This window comes from Amblyraja radiata, chromosome 5, assembly GCF_010909765.2.
Source record: "Amblyraja radiata isolate CabotCenter1 chromosome 5, sAmbRad1.1.pri, whole genome shotgun sequence".
NCBI classification, from domain to species: domain Eukaryota; kingdom Metazoa; phylum Chordata; class Chondrichthyes; order Rajiformes; family Rajidae; genus Amblyraja; species Amblyraja radiata.
The window spans coordinates 59,769,307-59,790,942 of NC_045960.1; the positions used below are offsets into that span (position 1 = coordinate 59,769,307).

General features: G+C 41.9%; 1 protein-coding gene across 2 annotated transcripts in view; it reads right to left on the reverse strand.

Annotated features, from left to right (window-relative positions):
• runx2 (RUNX family transcription factor 2) overlaps window positions 1–21,636 on the reverse strand; it is a 156,610-nt gene that overhangs the window by 50,938 nt on the left and 84,036 nt on the right. The window lies entirely within an intron of this gene.

The following is a 21,636-nucleotide window of genomic DNA, read 5'->3' on the forward strand; positions in this document are numbered from 1 at the left end:
TCATGACCTCATTTATTTTCTTACAACCTATTCTCTTTCAAATGCCCATCAATTGCATCGTGAGACCCAATCTGCCTTGCGTAATCCTGTGGGCTCATTTGCAATGATATTTTGAAGTGGTGGACCCTCTAAATATGTATTCATACGACCATTGTGCCAGGACTGTTTAACGTGCCTTACCAGGCTCCTAAAAATTTCCAGGCCAATTGCTCTTATTAGCAATTAAATGCTGTTTGGTGTGAAATATAATGTGGGGATCAGGCATCTGAAAAAGAAAACAGCTGTCCTTGATTATTAGTTCCAGACCTTTCCTGTTGCATCCTGTCATCACCTGCACCACGGTTACGAACTAGAGCACTGCTTTCACTCCACAATCTAAAAGGCATTGATTTGTTGTAATGTAACTTACTCATTACTACAATAAACCTTTGTGCATTACACTCTACTTAAATATGTGTTACAATTTGATCATGGCCTGTGAGTTTTGGGACTGAGGCATTTTTCACAAGGGCAGAAAAGTGTCGTAATACTGTGGTGAGCATGCAACCATTCTAAAATTCAAAATTGCTCTTGGGCAATGAAATGTATGACACTGAAATGGAGATTAGCATGGACCTTCATTGTGGTAGCATTAAAATACAACAGAAGAGAATGTTTCAGATGAAAATTCATTTAGTTCCTTCCTTGTTACAACTTGGGGCAAAATGGAACAATGAGAATGGGCTTGTGGTAAACTCGCATGACTGCACCGTATAATGCTTATGCCCTGTCGTTTCAGGTGGAGAGCAATATTATCACCAAACCAAGCAGGAATGAAGTGTAAGTTGGGGTAGGACTGGATTCCTGGTGATAGGAGCTTGCCATGGGGACTTGTAAGTTGTTGGATGGATAGTAAAACAATAGCCGTTGCGGGCAAAAGAAGCACAATGTCTTCTCACCCGTGGGGCTCGGAGAAACATTCCAGCCACAGGGAAAACTGTTCACTGTTCACTACAAATTACTGTCTCTTGTCTAGTTTCAAAACTAATTTCTGTCAGATTTCCCTGTGTTCAACATGATAGTTGCTCTGTGTGGCTCAGGGTTAAAATGCAATAACTTCATGAATATTTACATGAATATTCTTGGAGCCCAAAGACGCCTTCCAAAATTTGGAACTAAATAAACAGTGCATGTGATTGTGGAACAAATGAGGATGTAGATACTTTGCTTTTAGTTTAACTCATCACGTGCACATTTTTCCATTATTCTGTTATGGGAGAAGAGATTTAAGGACAGAGTTTGTAGGTTTATTTCCCTCTTGCTCACAACAGGATGATGATCATTTATTTTAACACCAGATTGGCAGAGTTCCCCAATAGCACCAGGACAAGCCTACTGGGAAAAACCATTGAAAAGTATATGGATTAGGATCTGAAGATAGACACAAAAAGCTGGAGTAACTCAGCAGGACAGGCAACATCTCTGGAGAGAAGGAATGGGTGATGTTTCGGGTCGAGTCCTTACTTGAGACTGGATTAGGATCTGCACAGCTGAAGTGAATCGGATTCCAACATGGTTCTTCAACCTCAGCCCCAGCCCTTGAAGTGTCCTCAAGCTTTATGTATCCATCATTATGAAATCACCAGATTGACAGCGTTTCATTCATAATTGATAGTAGCTTCTTCCTGCTTCCACTAAAGCACTACTTTATTTTCCTAGCATTTCCTCTGCAACATTATTCACCATTGCTAGAATTTTCACAACACTTTTCTGCCTGTAGTTCATTTTTAAACAAAACGCAGTATGTCTAATAGATAACATATACATACAGTGAAATCTTCATGGAGAAGAAAGTTGTTTTAGGTTGTTAGCATAAAACACAGGATTGAGTCCTATTTGTACTTGCCATCCACAACCTTCACACTGCATTGAATTGAACTGAGCCCTGTAAATCTGCTCCCAGTTCATCAAATATTGCCTCCGCTGATCAATTACAGAACATTAAATCACTCGGATGAGATCATAGCATATTTAAGATTGGATCAATTACTCAGGTACCGTAGATACAAACAGTGAATTTTTTTTGCCAACAATTGGCTACAGAAAATCAGAAGCTGGACAAGGAAAGTCTGTGGCAATTGAAATCAAGTCTTAGAAGTAGAATTCTAAAAGGTTATGCTCACATTCAAGTTCAAATTCAGTTCTGTTGTTATGCCTGGCATTTATGATAAAAGTGTGAAATCAATTCACGCAACTTCATCAGTGGCAGGCCTTGGTTCTTTTTACTGGGCCTAATCCAATCCCAGTACACGCTGCTCATTACATTATCTGTATGTCACTTCATACCAGCTTTTTAATTTCTCAAAAGACAACAAAAAGCAACTTCATACTAAGCATTTAATAACACATTGCAATACTGCTGCAATACCATCAATTATTCAGTCCTTATTCTGCCATGTGGTCTTCAGAGAATTCAACAGTCAGCCTCTCTGACTCTATGCAAAGCATTAGAATGTAATAGATCCCACAAACGGGATTATCTCCCTTTCTGTAGTGCTCCAGCACTATTAATAGTAAAATGGAAGCAGTTCCCTCTGAATGTCTTGCGTTGACTGGTCATTTTGTAAAGGCATTTACATTAACTATAATGAAACACTTCTATTATCTTGAATGCACTGCCAAAATAATGTGACCAGTTTTGAATTCATTACCATTCTGTGCACTTCATAATTGACCATATTGCTGCCAGTTTAGAATTAAACTGGCAACAATTTAGAATTACCAGGTCAGGTCGGGGGGGAGTTCCCCCTGCCACAGGTACCATGTAATCCCGTGTTACCTGCTCCATGGTCGGATAGTCGGCGACTAAACCGTCTCCCCCACCTGGTTTGTCAGGTGAGGAGGGGTCTGTGGACCCCCAGCAGGACCAAAAACAAGACCTGTCAAAGGGCGGATGAGCACCTAGCGACCCAACGGCCATCCACACTTCAGTAGAAGTTGCGATCACTGTCGTACATAGCATTGTAAGGCACCGTGCCCGTTGATGTTTTCAACGATGATGATGATGATTATAATTATAGGTAATCTACTATAATCGCAGCAGTTAGGTGAAATAACTATTTACCCAATTAAGCTGCTGTATGTGATACCTGCTCTGTTTCTTTATAACCCTGTCCTTTAATGTATTTATTGATTTCTCTAAGAAGTAATTTACAATTTTATTTTACATTTTTACAAAGATAAAAGCAACAATATTGCAATAATGCATTTCATAATGCCAGGATGTGCTGAACTAATTGACAGCCAGTTAACATTTTGAAATGTGGTTACAGGCACTTCCTGTGTTACATAAGCATTCCATAGCTGAGAACTGTCCTTACCCCGATTTCTCCTAAAGTCAGAAATATTCAATTTATTTTTACAATGATCCACATCATAACGCTCTGCACACCCTTTCCATAATTCTTTAATTTCATTGAATAATCACCCCTACAATATCCATAATTAAACTAATGGAGTAAGAGTGTTGAATAAGGATAAGAGTGTTGGGCAATCTGAACGCTCATAATCTTTTTCCCAGGGTGGCACATTGGCACAGCTTGCCTCACTGCCAGAGATCCGGATTCAATCCTGATCTTGGGTTGCTGTCTGTGTGTGGGTTTGTGCGTTCAACCTGTGATCATGTGGCTTTCCTCCGGGTGCTCTGGTTTCCTCTCACATCTCAAAGACTTGTGGGTTGGTAGTTTAATTGGTAGCTGTAAATTGCCCCTTGTGTGTAGGTGAGTGGTAGAATCTGGGGAGAGTTGATAATAATATGGAGAGAATAAAGTTGTGTTAGATTTGTGCAGGATTAGTCTAGATCAGTGTGGACTTGGTTTTCATGTAGTATCTCTCTCTCTAACTTTAATTATATATGGGCACATGATCTGCATTCAGTCATGATATGTATAACCATGTATTGGGAAATGAGTCTTGCCAGGTGACTGGTGTTTCAATGGAAGACCATTTTGTGAAAAGTGATCACAACTATAAATATTAAGATAGTTATGAATAAGGATAAATTTGGACGCTGTGGGAAGGTACGAACTTGGGATAATGCAGATTACAGCCTTATTAGCTAGGTAGAATAAAATGGGAGCCATTGTCATTGGAGTATGTCACATCTGACATGTGGGAGTTGTTTAAAGCCCAGTTGACTAGAGTTCAAGACCAGCATGTTCCAGTAAGGAGGAAAGATAAGGATGGCAAGGTAAGGAAATCTTGGACGACCAAAGAAGCTGTAAATTTGGCTAAAAAGATAAAGAAAGTATATATAAGGTTTCGAAAATTGAAATCATACAGAGCCTTTCAGGAATATAAAGGGGGTTGAATATAAAGGGAAAAATATTTAATTAATAGCAAGACCTTTAACAGCATTGATTTATAATTGGATGCTGCAGTTGAAGTCCACAGCTCCCTGAAAGTGACAACACAAATAGATTGCTTTCATCAGTTAGGGCATCGATATAAGAGTCAGGAATGTGTGACTTTTTCTAGAACGGAACAGAACCAGAAGCAACAATTGGCCCATTTCTGCAAAAGCTTTATGAATTTATTGATCATTATGGGCCAAAGAGCCTATCTATGCTGAATCTATGAAACATTTCATCATTATTGTTACTATCTTGAAAAATGCTTCAAATGTGTGGGGGAGAATTTCCATAAAGTAAGATACAGTATCTGTAGGTCAGGTCATTTGTAACCCAGGGAGCTCCTGTGTTGTTATAATGTTGGAAACATTGCAGCTAATTTGTGCAATGTTAGTTTTCCACAAATAACAACATAATAATAGCCAGACAAATTGTGTTTAGGAATATGGTTTAAGGAACTTCTTTGGTCTCTACAAAAGTATTTGCACAACAGAAACTGTTCTATGCCTATAATTAGGTTTTATTAAGCCACACTCCTCTTTATTACATGATTTTTTCTCATATATCCAGTTTCCCCTTAAATATATAAATAATAATTACCCCAAATGCAATGTGAGAATCATTACAATAAAATAGTTTATCCTGACATGTCATTTTCTGGAAATGACATAAAGAAGGATGGAGTATCTGTCACTATTACTGATACTAGTATTGTTTTGTTGGCCCATTAGTGGTTAAAATACTTTGGTGTTGGAGAGAAAATCCATTACTACAAAAATGGCATGCACACTAGAACAGCTTTCTAAAGCCATTAATCATTTTAACAAATATTGGGCAATAAATTCATAAAGCTTTTGCAGAAATGGGCCAATGGAAGATTGTTGCTTCTGGTTCTGTTCCGTTCTAGAAAAAGTCACACATTTTTTGTAAAACAAAGAGCCATGTGAACCAAAACAATTAGACAATAGACAATAGATGTTAGGTGCAGGAGTAGGCCATTTGGCCCTTCGAGCCAGCACCGCCATTCAATGTGATCATGGCTGATCATCCCCAATCAGTACCCCGTTGATGCCTTCTCCCCATATCCCCTGACTCCGCTATTTTTAAGAGCCCTATCTAGCTCTCTCTTGAAAGCATCCAGAGAACCTGCCTCCACCGCCCTCTGAGGCAGAGAATTCCAAGAGAATTGAAGGAAAACTACACACTGCTTAAGAATACTGCATGTTAACAATTTGCACAAAATCATTTAAGTACTCTGAAATAGATTGTTGAATGCAATGGATTCTGGGAAACATGAAATCATTTTGGTCAGCTTTTTTGGCTATGATCAACACATGCTGAAGTTTTTTAATCATATTTAAAAATATTTCTTATAAACTGTTATTCCTTGGAAAAATCTCAGGAAACTATTTTACAGCCCACAGCTGGTGGGCACAACAATGTCACTCTTGCTAAATGTACTATATTTCTTTACAACAAAGGAGCATGTCGTTCATAGGCCTTGGCAGAACACTTTGTGAGTAAACCATTGTTTCTTTTAATTTGGATTATTGCCCCTGTAGAAAAGCAAACGATCCAAATTCAGACTGCAGTGGAACAGAAAGATTGCCTGATATTGTTTTCAGTTTTTGATTGATTGATTCACTAATGCATCTGGGTGATCTGGACTTTTGAAAGTTGAGCTGTCACCATCATTCCTTCAGTTTGATGATGTGGCTGAAAGCAGGAAGCTTCTGTTGCAAGCACTTCCTCGTTAACAGAAAGCTGTTGCAGTCATTTCACTTGGTTGTTTTCCTTTAAAAAAATTTGCCATAATTTTGAAGGTTCAAGAAGGCTGTAGTTCAGTTGGGTTATTTCCAGTAACAGGAAACATTTGCAACAGAGAGCGACTGTACACTATTAAACCATTAACCAAACGTGTCATAATTTTTCATCGATATGTTACTTGCTAATATTTCAAACAAGATTTGGAACTACGTACTTTTTTCAAGATGTCTCTGCTCAAAGCAAAAATGATTCACAAAGAACATTTGTTTTTGGAATTAGAGAAGTACAAATACTTCTGAATAATTTCCACTAAAATGACTACACTGGGAACTGACAAAATGCAGTATTCCAATAAATTTTGGAATGCCTCATTTCACAAAACTTACCAATTCAAAATATCAAGAGTTAGTATGATTAAGCCTTGAAAGGTCAGGCATCTTCATGAGATACACTGCCAAATCAACCTCAATGTGGTTTCAGATCAGTCTGATGTACACATCTTTTAGAAAATCAGAAAACTTATGTCAGAGATAGTCTATTTGTTATATGTCCAGATATTTTAACCATGATAGAAACTAGTTTTGAGGCATTATATGCACAACATTCCCCTGAACCTAGTTGTTTGTGGGGAAAGACAAAAATGACCGAAGTGATCACTGCCACTTCCAAGTGAGATCCCACAGAATTGGAGTAAGGATGAAGGCTACTATTTGCCAACACATTCAGTTACCAAAATTAATCGTCTTTTGCAAGGAAAATTCAGATTACTATTCCATTGCCTTATGTAAAAGAGAACTACTCATCAGTATCAGATACAAATACTAAAATTCTACAGAGAATCTACTAGTCTCTATGAGGGGGAATCCTCAGTAAAACTTACTGAATAGTGAAAGGCCTGGATAGAGTGGGTGTAGAGAGGACGTTTGTGAGAGAGTCTAGGACCAGAGGCCATTGTCTCAAAATAAAAGAAGATGTGGAGGAATTCAGAGGGCGATGAATCTGTGGAATTCATTGCCACAGAAGGCTGTAGAGGCCAAGTCAATGGATATTTTTAAGGTGGAGATTGACAGATTCTTGATTAGGATGGGTGTCAGGGATTATGGGAAGAAGGCAGGGCAATGGGGTTGAGAGGAAAAGATAGACTAGCCATGATTGAATAGCAGAATAGAGCTGAATGGCCTAATTCTGCTCCTGTAGTTTATGAGACTATTCCTTCGTTTAACCGACAAAATCCCAAAGGAAACAATGTTAGCTTGTAACTGGTAGAAAACCTGTCAAATTAGTTTCCTCTCTTCAGTGGTAAAGACAACCTTTGCAAGACACCATTTATAGAAAACTTTTCATTCAGACTGTTCTATAAATACAATTTTATATATGAACTATGTGACTAAGGCTTTGGACATTATATTGGCAAGGAATATCTTTCTAAAGATTCAGCTATTAAATGTAGGATCACAGTCACATATGTATTCATGGCAAAGATAGTCTGATTCAAATATTATGTTACCAGGCCAATGATACACACATATCATAAATATTTATTTTCCAATTCTCCTCTCCTGGAGACATAGAAACATAGAAAATAGGTGCAGGAGTAGGCCATTCGGCCCTTCGAGCCTGCACCGCCATTCAATATGATCATGGCTGATCATCCAACTCAGTATCCTGTACCTGCCTTCTCTCCATACCCCCTGATCCCTTTAGCCACAAGGGCCACATCTAACTCTCTCTTAAATATACTGGCCTCAACTACCTTTTGTGGCAGAGAATTCCACAGATTCACCATTCTCTGTGTGGAAAATGTTTTTCTCATCTCGGTCCTAAAAGACTTACATAGATACATAGAAAATAGGTGCAGGAGTAGGCCATTCGGCCCTTCGAGCCTGCACCGCCATTCAATATGATCATGGCTGATCATCCAACTCAGTATCCCGTACCTGCCTTCTCTCCATACCCCCTGTTCCCTTTAGCCACAAGGGCCACATCTAACTCCCTCTTAAATATAGCCATTGAACTGGCCTCAACTACCCTCTGTGGCAGAGAGTTCCAGAGATTCACCACTCTCTGTGTGAAAAAGTTTCTTCTCATCTCGGTCCTAAAGGATTTCCCCCTTATCCTTAAGCTGTGACCCCTTGTCCTGGACTTCCCCAACATCGGGAACAATCTTCCTGCATCTAGCCTGTCCAACCCCATAAGACTTTTGTACGTTTCTATAAGATCCCCTCTCAATCTCCTAAATTCAAGCGAGTATAAGCCAAGTCTATCCAGTCTTTCTTCATATGAAAGTCCTGACATCCCAGGAATCAGTCTGGTGAACCTTCTCTGCACTCCCTCTATGGCTATAATGTCCTTCCTCAGATTTGGAGACCAAAACTGTACGCAATACTCCAGGTGTGGTCTCACCAAGACCCTGTACAACTGCAGTAGAACCTCCCTGCTCCTATACTCAAATCCTTTTGCTATGAAAGCTAACATACCATTCGCTTTCTTCACTGCCTGCTGCACCTGCATGCCTACTTTCAATGACTGGTGTACCATGACACCCAGGTCTCGCTGCATCTCCCCTTTTCCTAATCGGTCACCATTTAGATAATAGTCTGCTTTCCTGTTTTTGCCACCAAAGTGGATAACCTCACATTTATCCACATTATACTGCATCTGCCAAACATTTGCCCACTCACCCAGCCTATCCAAGTCACCTTGCAGTCTCCTAGCATCCTCCTCACAGCTAACACTGCCCCCCAGCTTAGTGTCATCCGCAAACTTGCAGATGTTGCCTTCAATTCCCTCATCCAGATCATTAATATAAATTGTAAATAGCTGGGGTCCCAGCACTGAGCCTTGCGGTACCCCACTAGTCACTGCCTGCCATTGTGAAAAGGACCCGTTTACTCCTACTCTTTGCTTCTTGTTTGCCAGCCAGTTCTCTATCCACATCAATACTGAACCCCCAATACCGTGTGCTTTAAGTTTGTATACTAATCTCTTATGTGGGACCTTGTCGAAAGCCTTCTGAAAGTCCAGATACAACACATCCACTGGTTCTCCCCTATCCACTCTACTAGTTACATCATCGAAAAATTCTATAAGATTCGTCAGACATGATTTACCTTTCGTAAATCCATGCTGACTTTGTCCAATGATTTCACCACTTTCCAAATGTGCTGCTATCCCATCTTTAATAACTGACTCTAGCAGTTTCCCCACTACCGATGTTAGACTAACTGGTCTGTAATTCCCCGTTTTCTCTCTCCCTCCCTTCTTAAAAAGTGGGGTTACGTTTGCTACCCTCCAATCCTCAGGAACTACTCCAGAATCTAAAGAGTTTTGAAAAATTATCACTAATGCATCCACTATTTCTGGAGCTACTTCCTTAAGTACTCTGGGATGCAGCTTATCTGGCCCTGGTGATTTATCGGCCTTTAATCCATTTAATTTACCCAACACCACTTCCCGACTAACCTGGATTTCACTCAGTTCCTCTATCTCCTTTGACCCGCGGTCCCCTGCTATTTCCGGCAGATTATATATGTCTTCCTTAGTGAAGACGGAACCAAAGTAGTTATTCAATTGGTCCGCCATATCCTTGTTCCCCATGATCAACTCACCTGTTTCTGACTGCAAGGGACCTACATTTGTTTTAACTAATCTCTTTCTCTTCACATATCTATAAAAACTTTTGCAGTCAGTTTTTATGTTCCCTGCCAGTTTTCTTTCATAATCTATTTTCCCTTTCCTAATTAAGGCCTTTGTCCTCTTCTGCTGGTCTCTGAATTTCTCCCAGTCCTCTGGTATGCTGCTTTTTCTGGCTAATTTGTACGCATCATCTTTTGCTTTGATACCATCCCTGATTTCCCTTGTTATCCACGGATGCACTACCTTCCCTGATTTATTCTTTTGCCAAACTGGGATGAACAATTTTTGTAGTTCATCCATGCAGTCTTTAAATACCTTCCATTGCATATCCACCGTCAACCCTTTTAGAACTAATTGCCAGTCAATCTTGGCCAATTCACGTCTCATACCCTCAAAGTTACCTTTCTTTAAGTTCAGAACCGTTGTTTCTAAATTAACAATGTCACTCTCCATCCTAATGAAGAACTCAACCATATTATGGTCACTCTTGCCCAAGGTGGCACGCACAACAAGACTGCTAACTAACCCTTCCTCATTACTCAATACCCAGTCTAGAATAGCCTGCTCTCTCGTTGGTTCCTCTACATGTTGGTTTAGATAACTATCCCGCATACATTCCAAGAAATCCTCTTCCTCAGCACCCCTGCCAATTTGATTCACCCAATCTATATGTAGATTGAAGTCACCCATTATAACTGTTTTGCCTTTGTTGCACGCATTTCTAATTTCCTGTTTGATGCCATCCCCAACTTCACTACTACTGCTAGGTGGCCTGTACACAACACCCACCAGCGTTTTCTGCCCCTTAGTGTTTCGCAGTTCTACCTATACCGATTCCACATCCTCCAAGCTAATGTCCTTCCTTTCCACTGCGTTAGTCTCCTCGCTAACCAGCAACGCTACTCCACCACCTTTTCCTTTCTCTCTATCCCTCCTGAATATTGAATATCCCTGGATGTTCAGCTCCCAGCCTTGGTCACCCTGGAGCCATGTCTCCGTGATCCCGACTATATCATAATCATTAATAGCTATCTGCACGTTCAACTCATCCACCTTATTACGAATGCTCCTCGCACTGAGACACAAAGCCTTCAGGCTTGTTTTTACAACGCTCTTACCCCTTATACAATTATGTTGAAAAGTGGCCCTTTTTGATTTTTGCCCTGGATTTGTCTGCCTGCCACTTTTACTTTTCACCTTGCTACCTATTGCTTCCGCCCGCATTTTACACCCCTCTGTTTCTCTGCTCACCCATTTAAGAACCCCACCACCTCTTATTCTCGGTTTATTCTTGTTTTCTTCTTTCCCCCCTACATGTTGGGTCTGAATGCTTTCCTTCTCTGCCTCCTGCCTCACACACTGTCTAATAGCTTTCTCTATTTGAGTCCCTCCCCCCAACCATTCTAGTTTAAAGTCTCCCCAGTAGCCTTTGCAGATCTCCCCGCCAGGATATCGGTCCCCCTCAGGTTCAAGTGCAACCCATCCTTTTTGTACAGGTCGCACCTTCCACAAAAGAGGTCCCAATGATCCAGACTTCCCCCTTATCCTTCCAGACATCAACTGATGCTTAATAGCAGTCACATTTACCAGGCCCATGTGTTGTTCATGTGTGGTTATAGTCAATGAACATTGCCAGGGTACTTATCATGAGGCTTTTATAATTAACTAGTCCAAGTGGGGCCCGTTGGGTCAGGTCCCCTCAACGCGCGGTTGCGGGGATGGGGGGGAGCGGCCTGCAGCGTCACACACACACTAACCACCCCACACACACACTAACCACCCCCCCCCCTCCACAAACACACACACTAACCACCCCCCTTGATATTATAATAATATTATTTATTAATTTGCTCCTTTTACCCGCTGAGTTTCTCCAGCATTTTTGTCGACCTTTGATTTTCCAGCATCTGCAGTTCCTTCTTAAACAAAAGTATAATTGGTAATAATTTGGGTGATGTGATCACCATAAAAATGAATATGTGGAGAAAAGCCCAAAACATTTGTTGGAAAATATGTATGAAAATGAGGCATCTTGGACGGTAGAGATAAGTTGGGCCGAGAGGGGGGGGGGGGGGGGGTTACTCTATGACTCTGACTCTGACTCTGTGATGACTATATAGCCTTAGGCAGAATAACATTCCACAGTTTAGTTTTGAGACAATTGTATGACCTTCTGATTTATTCACCAGGTGTACACCATGCAAATTGTAACCAAGGGCCTGATATTTCCCAAGTCTCGCAGCTAAATTTGTAAATTGCACAGATCCAGATTGATGTATCCTATACCAGGTGATGTTTCAAGAGTCTGCTCATTATCAGAGCTGGGAAAGCACCAGATTTGATTGCTGCTTTCTATTCATTAACAGCTCGGGATCAAAGCACAGCTGCCTTTTCAAATGCCTGCAGCCATTTACAAGGGCAATTGTTCTCTCTTGAGGTAGATCCCAAAATAATGTGAGAAACTGAGGATTTTAAACAAAATATAGTGGCACAGCTGACAGAGCTGCTGTCTCACAGCGCTGGAGACCCGGGTTCGATCCTGATCTCGGCCACTGACTTTGTGGAGTTTGCACGTTCTCCCTGTGACTACATGGGCTTCCTGCGGGTGCTCCAGTTTCTTTCCACATTCCAAAGGCATGCAGGTCAGTAGCTGAATTGACCCCTGTAATTTGTTCCCAGTTGGTTACGAGTAGAATCAAAGGGGAGTAAATGAGAATGTGGGAGAATAAAATGAAGGATCAGTGTAGATGGGTGGTTGTTGGATTGGCACGGACTTGATGGGCTGAATCACCTGTTGCTGTGCTGTATGACTCCAACTCTAAAAACACTGTATATGGAAGAAAAATAGTTACAGAAGCCTTGCTGCAAGTGTGCTTCCCCTGGTGCTTGCTGGATTGCAAAATGAATGGGAAACAGACAAGATAATAGTGAAAGTCCTATGTAAAATACCCATATTATTTGAAGGAAGGAAACCATTAGCCCAGTTATGTGGTGCAGCAACTGCTCTAATCTTTCCTGGCCATAAAAATTCGCAGTTACTCTCCAGCAAACATTTTAGTCAAATGGATAGAAAAGCAACATGGAAATCAATCTGTTCATGACAGGGCCATTGGGAAGAACAAATAAGCTTTGGAAATACCTAACAAATTGTAGGATAGAGAAAGATGTTGAGAAAGGTGTTGAGGACAAGAAGACTTTGGGCACAAGCTTATATATCCTTAGGGTTAACAGAAGATGTAGCTAAAATAATTGATGGAATGATAGAAGCAGCTAAGGCAAAGCTCACTGAGCTGGAGTAGCCCCCCCCCGCCCCCCACCCCTGTACCTGGGGATCTAAAACTGAATTTATAGTTACTGTTTAGTTTATTGTCACGTGTACCGAGGTACAGTGAAGAGCATTTGTTGTGTGCCAACCAGTCAGCGGAAAGATGATACATGATTATAATCGAGCATACCTGATTACAGCATAATTACGGCATTAAGCCCCTTGCCTCCAAACATCTGGACCTTGGCAGTTACTCTGCATTGAGTGCATTTGTGCTCATGCATCCTGTTCCTTGTATAGTGTACTTAGGGTGGATGTTTAACCACATGCTATAGAACGCAAAGAAGTGACAAACATATGCATCATCACTGTACTGACCTCTGTATTTGGTGCCACAGACCTGATTGTTGCTGCTCTCCTGTGAACAGGTTATCCCCACTAAGACTATTGAAGAAGGCTTACTATTTTTGTGGGGAATGGCCTGCACTCTCTGCCTACTCCCTTTCCTGGTGGTCACCTATCTACTATTGGTCTGTGCTTTAGGTTTTAATTTATCGTTTTAGTTTTAGAGATATAGCGTGGAAACAGGCCCTTCAGCCCACCAAATCCGCACCAACCAACGATCCCTGAACATTAACACTGCCCTATACACATTAGGGCCAATTTGACTTTGATACCAAGCCAATTAACCTACAAACCTGTACGTTTTTAGAGTGTGGGAAGAAACAGAAGATCTCGGAGAAAACCCACGCAGGTCACAGGGAGAACATGCAAACTCCGTACAGACAAGCCCCCGTAGTCAGGATCAAACCCGGGTCTCTGGCGCTGTAAGGCAGTAACTCTAGCGCTGCACCACCATGCCGCTTTATTCTAACTCCTGTCTGTGACGCTCTCATTCTTCCAGAGATCCTGAGATTATCCAGTTACAGCACCAGATTCCTCACATGGTCAGTCAAGAACTGTAGCTGGACATTCTTCCACAGGTGTAGTTCTCAAAGACACTAGATGTTTCCCTGATTTTCTGTATAATTCAGGAGCATACCAGTGCCCTAATTGTCATCCCTACTGCACTAAGACCAAGGAAACGTTTAAAGAAAAACAGACCTTACCTTGTTTTGCCTTCACCCACCACGTTGAAGACTTGTCCGCCGAAGCCTCAGTACTTGCCCTTGAACAACGCACTTGCACCTCAATACAGAGCCTCTTCCAAAATAGTCACTCCCAATGGACCACACTGCCAGTACCTGCCTTCATTCTATATACCACCTGGAGCAGTCACTCCGGGACACTAAATGCTGCTTTTTAAATCACTCACGCTCCTCCTCCTCTGCTGTTCATTTGGAAGCGATGCTAACAGCTGCTTTTTAAACCTCCCGTGTTGTTCCTTCTCTCAACTGCTAATTCACAAGTTGTTATAAAAAATATGAATTTCACATGCCATTTTGCTGGAAGAAACATCGAAACATAGAAAATAGGTGCAGGAGTAGGCCATTCGGCCCTTCGATATGATCATGGCTGATCATCCAACTCAGTATCCTGTACCTGCCTTCTCTCCATACCCCCTGATCCCTTTAGCCACAAGGGCCACATCTAACTCCCTCTTAAATATAGCCAATGAGCTGGCCTCAACTACCTTCTGTGGCAGAGAATTCCAGAGATTCACCACTCTCTGTGTGAAAAATGTTTTTCTCATCTCGGTCCTAAAAGACTTCCCCCTTATCCTTAAACTGTGACCCCTTGTTCTGGACTTCCCCAACATCGGGAACAATCTTCCTGCATCCAGCCTGTCCAACCCCTTAAGAATTTTGTACGTTTCTATAAGGTCCCCCCTCAATCTTCTAAATTCCAGCGAGTACAAGCCGAGTCTATCCAATCTTTCTTCATATGAAAGTCCTGCCATCCCAGGAATCAGTCTGGTGAACCTTCTCTGTACTCCCTCTATGGCAAGAATGTCTTTCCTCAGATAAGGAGACCAAAATTGTACACAATACTCCAGGTGTGGTCTCACCAAGGCCCTGTACAGCTGCAGTAGAATCTCCCTGCTCCTATACTCAAATCTTTTTGCTATGAATGCTAATCTACCATTCGTTTTCTTCACTGCCTGCTGCACCTGCATGCCTACTTTCAATGACTGGCGTACCATGGCACCCAGGTCTCGTTGCATCTCCCCTTTTCCTAATCGGCCACCATTCAGATAATAGTCTACTTTCCTGTTCTTGCCTCCAAAGTAGATAGGTAGGAGGAGCCATCTTGGGGAACGGCTGCTAGCCAGCAGCCGTCCATTTTAATTCGCTTTTTAAAAAAGTTTTTAGTGAGTCCTGTTTAGTGATGTTTGGAGATATGGACTTTTTAATGTGGGGGGTAGGGGTCAATTTTACTTCTAGGTCCCTACCTGGTCGGTGAGGCAGCTTTTTCTCCGGGCTGCCCGTCGACCCGTCCTCGTGGCCTACCAGCGGGCTTGGAGCGCCGTTTCCTGGCGGGGACCGCCCAGCACCTCGGCCTCGGTGGCGGCACAGCGCTGGAGCGCTATCGTGGAGCGGAGCGGGCGATGCCTTGCCTGGGTCGCCACGCTGGATCGACGCGCTGGAGCTCCGGTGAGCTGTGACCGCCGTGTTCAACACCTCCGGGCTGCGGAGCAGAGCGGGCGGCGCCGATTTCAACATCAGGAGCCTGGGAGCTCCAAACCGGCGCGGCCTTGTCGGCTTCGGAAGCCGCAGTCTCCAGCTAGGAAGCGGCTTCCTAGCTGGAGACTAGGAGCTGGCCCAGCCGCTGAGATGACTCTCCCGACGCCGGGGCAACACCACCCGGTGAGAACGGCCAGGAACATCGGGCCTCCGTAGAGGCAATTGCGGTGGCCTCAATAGGCCTGACTTTGGGGTGAACTTGGGGTTGGGGACTGGACATTGTGCCTTCCCCCACAGTGGTATCCATTGTTGGGGGGATGGTTTTTTGTCTGTATGGTAATCCTGTTAGTCTTTGTCCAAGATGGCTGCCGTGAAGGGAGAGTGGACGCTGGCGCGCTTTAGCTGCCGCTGCTCTCTCTTCACATTGTGTTTTTGATTTTTTGTTTTTGGACTGAATTCTGTTTTTAATTTGTGTTTCTGTGATGTCTTTATTATTTATTTTATTCTGATTATATGTTTATATTCCTGTTAATCTATGTAAGGTGTCCTTGAGATGTCTGAAAGGCGCCCAATAAATAAAATTTATTATTATTATTAAAGTAGATAACCTCACATTTATCCACATTATACTGCATCTGCCATGCCAGTTAAGAAGAAATTCTAAAATTCCTTTACTTTTAGCATCATGTCATTTTGGAGCAGGGAAGGGGAAATTTTGAAGCTTGTTGATTATCTATGCGATTTACATTAAAAATTATGGATGTGCTCTTTGTTTCAGAAATACTGTCAATGCGTGAAGCGTTCTTACCCAATGCACAGGTAAGTCAAAGGTTGCATAAACAAATATCTCATTTCCTGTCTGTCTATCTATTAAAGTAAAAAACATTTAACAGACAGAAAGAGAGAATTGAGCAATCCAGAGATTAATCTGCTGGGTTCTTTTGAACAAACTATCACAGGCCTTTAAACAAGGATGAATCAAAGCTCAAGGGAAAAAAGGTTCAAAGGTAAATACAGCAATTATAAGATTGAGAGGGTTTTTAATCTTTTAGCGTACAGTAGTCACTCGCTGTTAAGAAGTATTTCCAAGAGGGAGTGCCAGGGACTTTCACTTTAAAAATAGCACCTGTGCAGTACTAGTACTTACCTGGAAGCAGATAGTGGGGGGGGGGGGGGGGATAAAAGATCTGTTGTTGATGTGTGAAGTTAAAAAGATCACATGTCAACAGATGGAAAACTGATCTGGGGATTGTTACATTTTGAGTATAGCTCATTGGTATAGTAATTCAGGGAAAAGCACCGAGCAAGTTCATGACACTGACTGAAATGCCCAACACCTGCTGCTTTTTCTTAGAAAGACAATAACATTGAAAAACTACAGATATCACGCGGTACATGAAATAAGTTGAAAATAAAACTGAAAACACTCCACTAAAGAGGAAAATGAGACTCAACTGCTGTGGTGACACTCTACATTAATATCAGCCCACACAAGCAACAGCCATCAGCCAGAACATTTTTTTGGTGCACGATTTGAAATAATTACTAAGTGGAATATATGGGTAAACATTTCTCTCAATGAAAAAGCCAGAGAATACAAGTATCCAAGCTACCCGTTTTACCAGATATTGCCAATCTACAGACATAAATACAATCGTATCACAATTCTCAACAATCTAAATGGTGTCAAGTTGGGAAAAGGTGAAGTACAATGGGATCTGGGGGTACTTATTCATCAGTCAATGAAAGTAAGCATGCAGGAACAGCAGGCAGTGAAGAAAGCGAATGGCACATTGGCCTTCATAACAAGAGGAGTTGAGTACAGGAGCAAAGAGGTCCTTCTGCAGTTGTACAGGGCCCTAGTGAGACCACATCTGGAGTATTGTGTGTAGTTTTGGTCTCCAAATTTGAGGAAGGACATTCGTGCTGTTGAGGGAGTGCAGTGTAGGTTCACAAGGTTCATTCCCGGGATGGCGGGACTGTCATATGCTGAGAATGGTGCGGCTGGGCTTGTATACTCTGGAATTTAGAAGGATGAGGGGGAATCTTATTGAAACATATAAGATTATTAAAGGTATGGACACGCTAGAGGCAGGAAACATGTTCCCGATGTTGGGGGAGTCCAGAACCAGGGGCCACAGTTTAAGAATAAGGGGTAAGCCATTTAGAATGGAGACGAGAAAACACTTTTTCGCACAGAGAGTTGTGAGTCTGTGGAATTCTCTGACTCAGAGGGCGGTGGAGGCTGGCTCTCTGGATGCTTTCAAGAGAGAGCTAGATAGGGCTCTTAAAGATAGCGGAGTCATGGGATATGGGGAGAAGGCAGGAACGGGGTACTGATTGTGGATGATCAGCCATGATCACATTGAATGGCGGTGCTGGCCCGTAGGGCCGAATGGCCTACTACTGCACCTATTGTCTATTGTCTAATAAGATACGATGGTTTCTGCTCCTCTCTGCTAAAGATAAAGAAGTTAGTTATGTCTGGAACAAAGCTGGAATTCAGGACCGAAGGTCTGTTCTTCAAAAATGTCAGCACTGATTCTAACCCTAAATTCAGCCTCACACAGAAAGAATAGAATATCTGGTGAAGTGTGAGTTAGAGTCATAACAGCTTTCTAATCATCTTCCTCATATTAAAGTAGACCTGGCTTCATTTTTAAGCATGCAGATTGAAGCATGTGAAATGCCTTTACTCCAGGCAAGGCATAATACACTGAATTTGTTAGAAACCTATTTTCCCCATATTGAATGTAAATAATGCACCCCGCATATTTTCTGCCACTGTTCTCACTTGTGATGTTCACACCTCGTATCCTGAAGTGGCATATTTTGTCTCATTAGTATCGGTTCCCACTTCAAAGCAGATTGTCTAATGGAACATTTGCAAGTAATCAGTTTCTAAACTTCATTTAAATGGATCTAGAGCCAATTGCACTCTGCATCCTTGCCTATTACACAGGGGAGCTGCAAGGATTGTGAGCAATCATTCTTGTCTACTTATGGAAGTTGGCATTTAAAGTACAGGAAGATAGTGCTCTTTTGGTCTGAATTGCACTCTTCACAGAAAACACAGACACAACAAGTCAGGGAAACGGTTGCAGGCAAGATGAATGCTGCCAAGAGAATGCAAATGTAGAAGGTGGCAGACATGCTGACAAGGTATATCTATTTATGGCAAATAGCTGCTGTATATTTTCACTCCTCCATAGCTCATCCACAACTGCAGTAAATATTCTTCTGACTGTTCTAACATTCTCTGGCTTACTTTTTATCTTCCACCCCTCATTATCTTAGGATATGCCATGAGTTATCTTGCATTGTCCTGTTCTCCCATGTTAGTTCTACTGATTGGCCTGTAGCAAAGTCTTAGTTTTAAAATTCTTATTATGATTTTCAAATCCCATTATTGCTTAGGTTCTCACTATCTCTATTATATTTTGAGCCTCCAAGATTTCTGTGGTCGTCCAGTGTTGGCCGTGAACTTGATATGAGTGTTCCTAATTTTAACCCTTCTACTATTGGTGTTCAAGCTTTCACCTATCCAGGTGTAAGACCTCTGAGCCCTTCGATAAACCTCCCCACCTCCAGATAGACAGGGGAGGTTTAACGAAGGGGCTGATTAGAGAGAATCAGCATGGTTTTGTACATGGGCAATAATGTCCTACGAATCCAATTGAGATTTTTAGGAAGTAACTAAAAAGGCTGATGAGGGCAAAGCGATAGACGATGTCTATATGAACTTTAGTAAGGCATTTGATAAGGTTCCGCTTGGTAGGTAGGGGCAGGGGCAGAGGGGCTAGATTGCATGGGGTTCAGGGAGATCTAGCTGACTGGATAGAGAATTGGCTTCATGGAAGGAAGTAGAAGGTGACAGTAGAAGGTTGTGTTTCAGACTGGAGGCCTGTGACTCGTGGTGTGCCTCAGGGATCAATGCTGGGCCCTTTGCTGTTTGTATCAACAATTTGGATGACAATATATAAATCGTGATTAGCTAGTCTGAAGATGACATGAAAGTGGGTGGCATCGTAGATAATGACAGAAGGTAATCAAAAATTGCAGCAGATCTTGATTAGTTGGGCAGATGAGCTGAAAAATGGTTAATGGAGTTTAATACAAATAAGTGCGAGGTGTTGAACTTTGGGAAGTCAAACCAGGGCAGGACCTACGCAGTGAATGGCAGGGTGCAGGGGGGGGGGGGGGTCTAGGAATGCAGGACATAGTTCCTTGATGTCACAAGTCACTTGGCGTCATAATGTAGGTGGTGATCAAGAAGGCTTTTAGCGCATTGGCCTCCATCAGTCAAAATATTGAGTATAGAAGTTGGGAGGTTATGTTACACTTATACAAGACACTGTTGAGGCAATATTTGGAGTATTATGTACAGTTTTGATCATCCTTTTAAAGGAAAGATGTTGTTAAGACATAAAGGGTGTAAAGGAGATTTAAGAGGATATTGCCAGGATTCCAGGGTCTGAGCTATAGGGAGAGGGTTAGCAGGCTGGGACTTTATTCCCTGGAGTGCAGGAGGATGAGGAGTGATCTTATAGAGATGTATAATATCATGATGGGATTAGATAGTGTAAATGCACAGAGCCTTTTACCCAGAGTAGGAGAATCAAGAACCAGGGGCCATAGGTTTAAGGGGAGAAGGGAGAGATTTAATAGGAACCTGAGGGGCAATGTTTTTCCCCAAAAGGAGGTGGGTATAAAGAACAAGATGTGAAAGGAAGTAGTTGAGGCAGGTACTATCACAACATTTAAAAGCCAATTGGGCTGGTACATGGATAGGATAGTTTAGGATATGGGCCAAACACAGGGCGGTGGGACATTTTGGTTGGCATGGGCAAGTTGGACTGAAGGGTCTGTTTCCACACTATATGACTCTATGATCTGATTAACTCATCCCTCCATCCCTATCATTTGTCTTAATAACCTCGTACTGTCTTGTCAGCAAATGAAGCTATGAAATATCCAACACTATTTTACAGAGTTAAATGCAGCATTGGTGTACATAATACAAAACATTTCTTCATTATCTCTTACTCTTTGTTTATTACTAACTCAAGGCCTCTTTAAATGCTTTAAATTACTGTGGCTACTCTAACATGCATAAATGCAAGCTGCAACTCATTTCTTAAAATGTACTCAGACCTTACAATGCAAAGGACACTTGCAAAACACAGAGAATAGATTATAATTGGGTCAATGCATGTAATCCCTGAGTTTATAGCATACTTCCAGAATAGTACACATATAAATAGGGAACAGGCCCTTGGGATTGCAGGTGCGAGTGCTTGCTTGTCTGTAAGTAGGCATGAGGACAGCACACAGCAGGAAATGCTGAAGCTGAAGACCTCTCTCAAGCTTGAAGTTAATTCTGCTCTTATAGTCTCTTGTTCACCTGCTGGATCACACACAGGTATACATAACTCTTTGAAACCTTATACGCAGTATTTTGCAATACATTTGAGCACCTATGAAACCAGCATTGCATGTTTTTATCTGCTTTTGTCAGTTGGAAAGATAAATAGCAATGCCCTGGAGCACTCTGAAATCTCATTGTACCTTGTATATAGGACCACCCTAAAACCATAATACATTTCACAGCTGATATACCTTAAAAAAATATTGTCAATGGCCTTCACTTCATATTACTCAAGAGTATTTTGCATTTCTGTCTGGAAGTGTCCAATGTTCACACCTGTCTAATGCAGAAAGATTTTTCTTCATCACAGTTTACAGAGAAGCATGTGACATCCCCACTGAAATATACAGGTCCTAAACCCTAATCTCTTATGAGCGGTCTCGACCCAAAGCGTCGCCCATTCCTTCTCCCCAGAGATGCTGCCTGTCCCGCTGAGTTACTCCAGCTTTTTGTGTCTATTTCTGATAAGTGCTCTGTTTTCAGCATAGGGCCTGATCTTGCCCTCAGTGCCAGGTTATGATGAGAAGC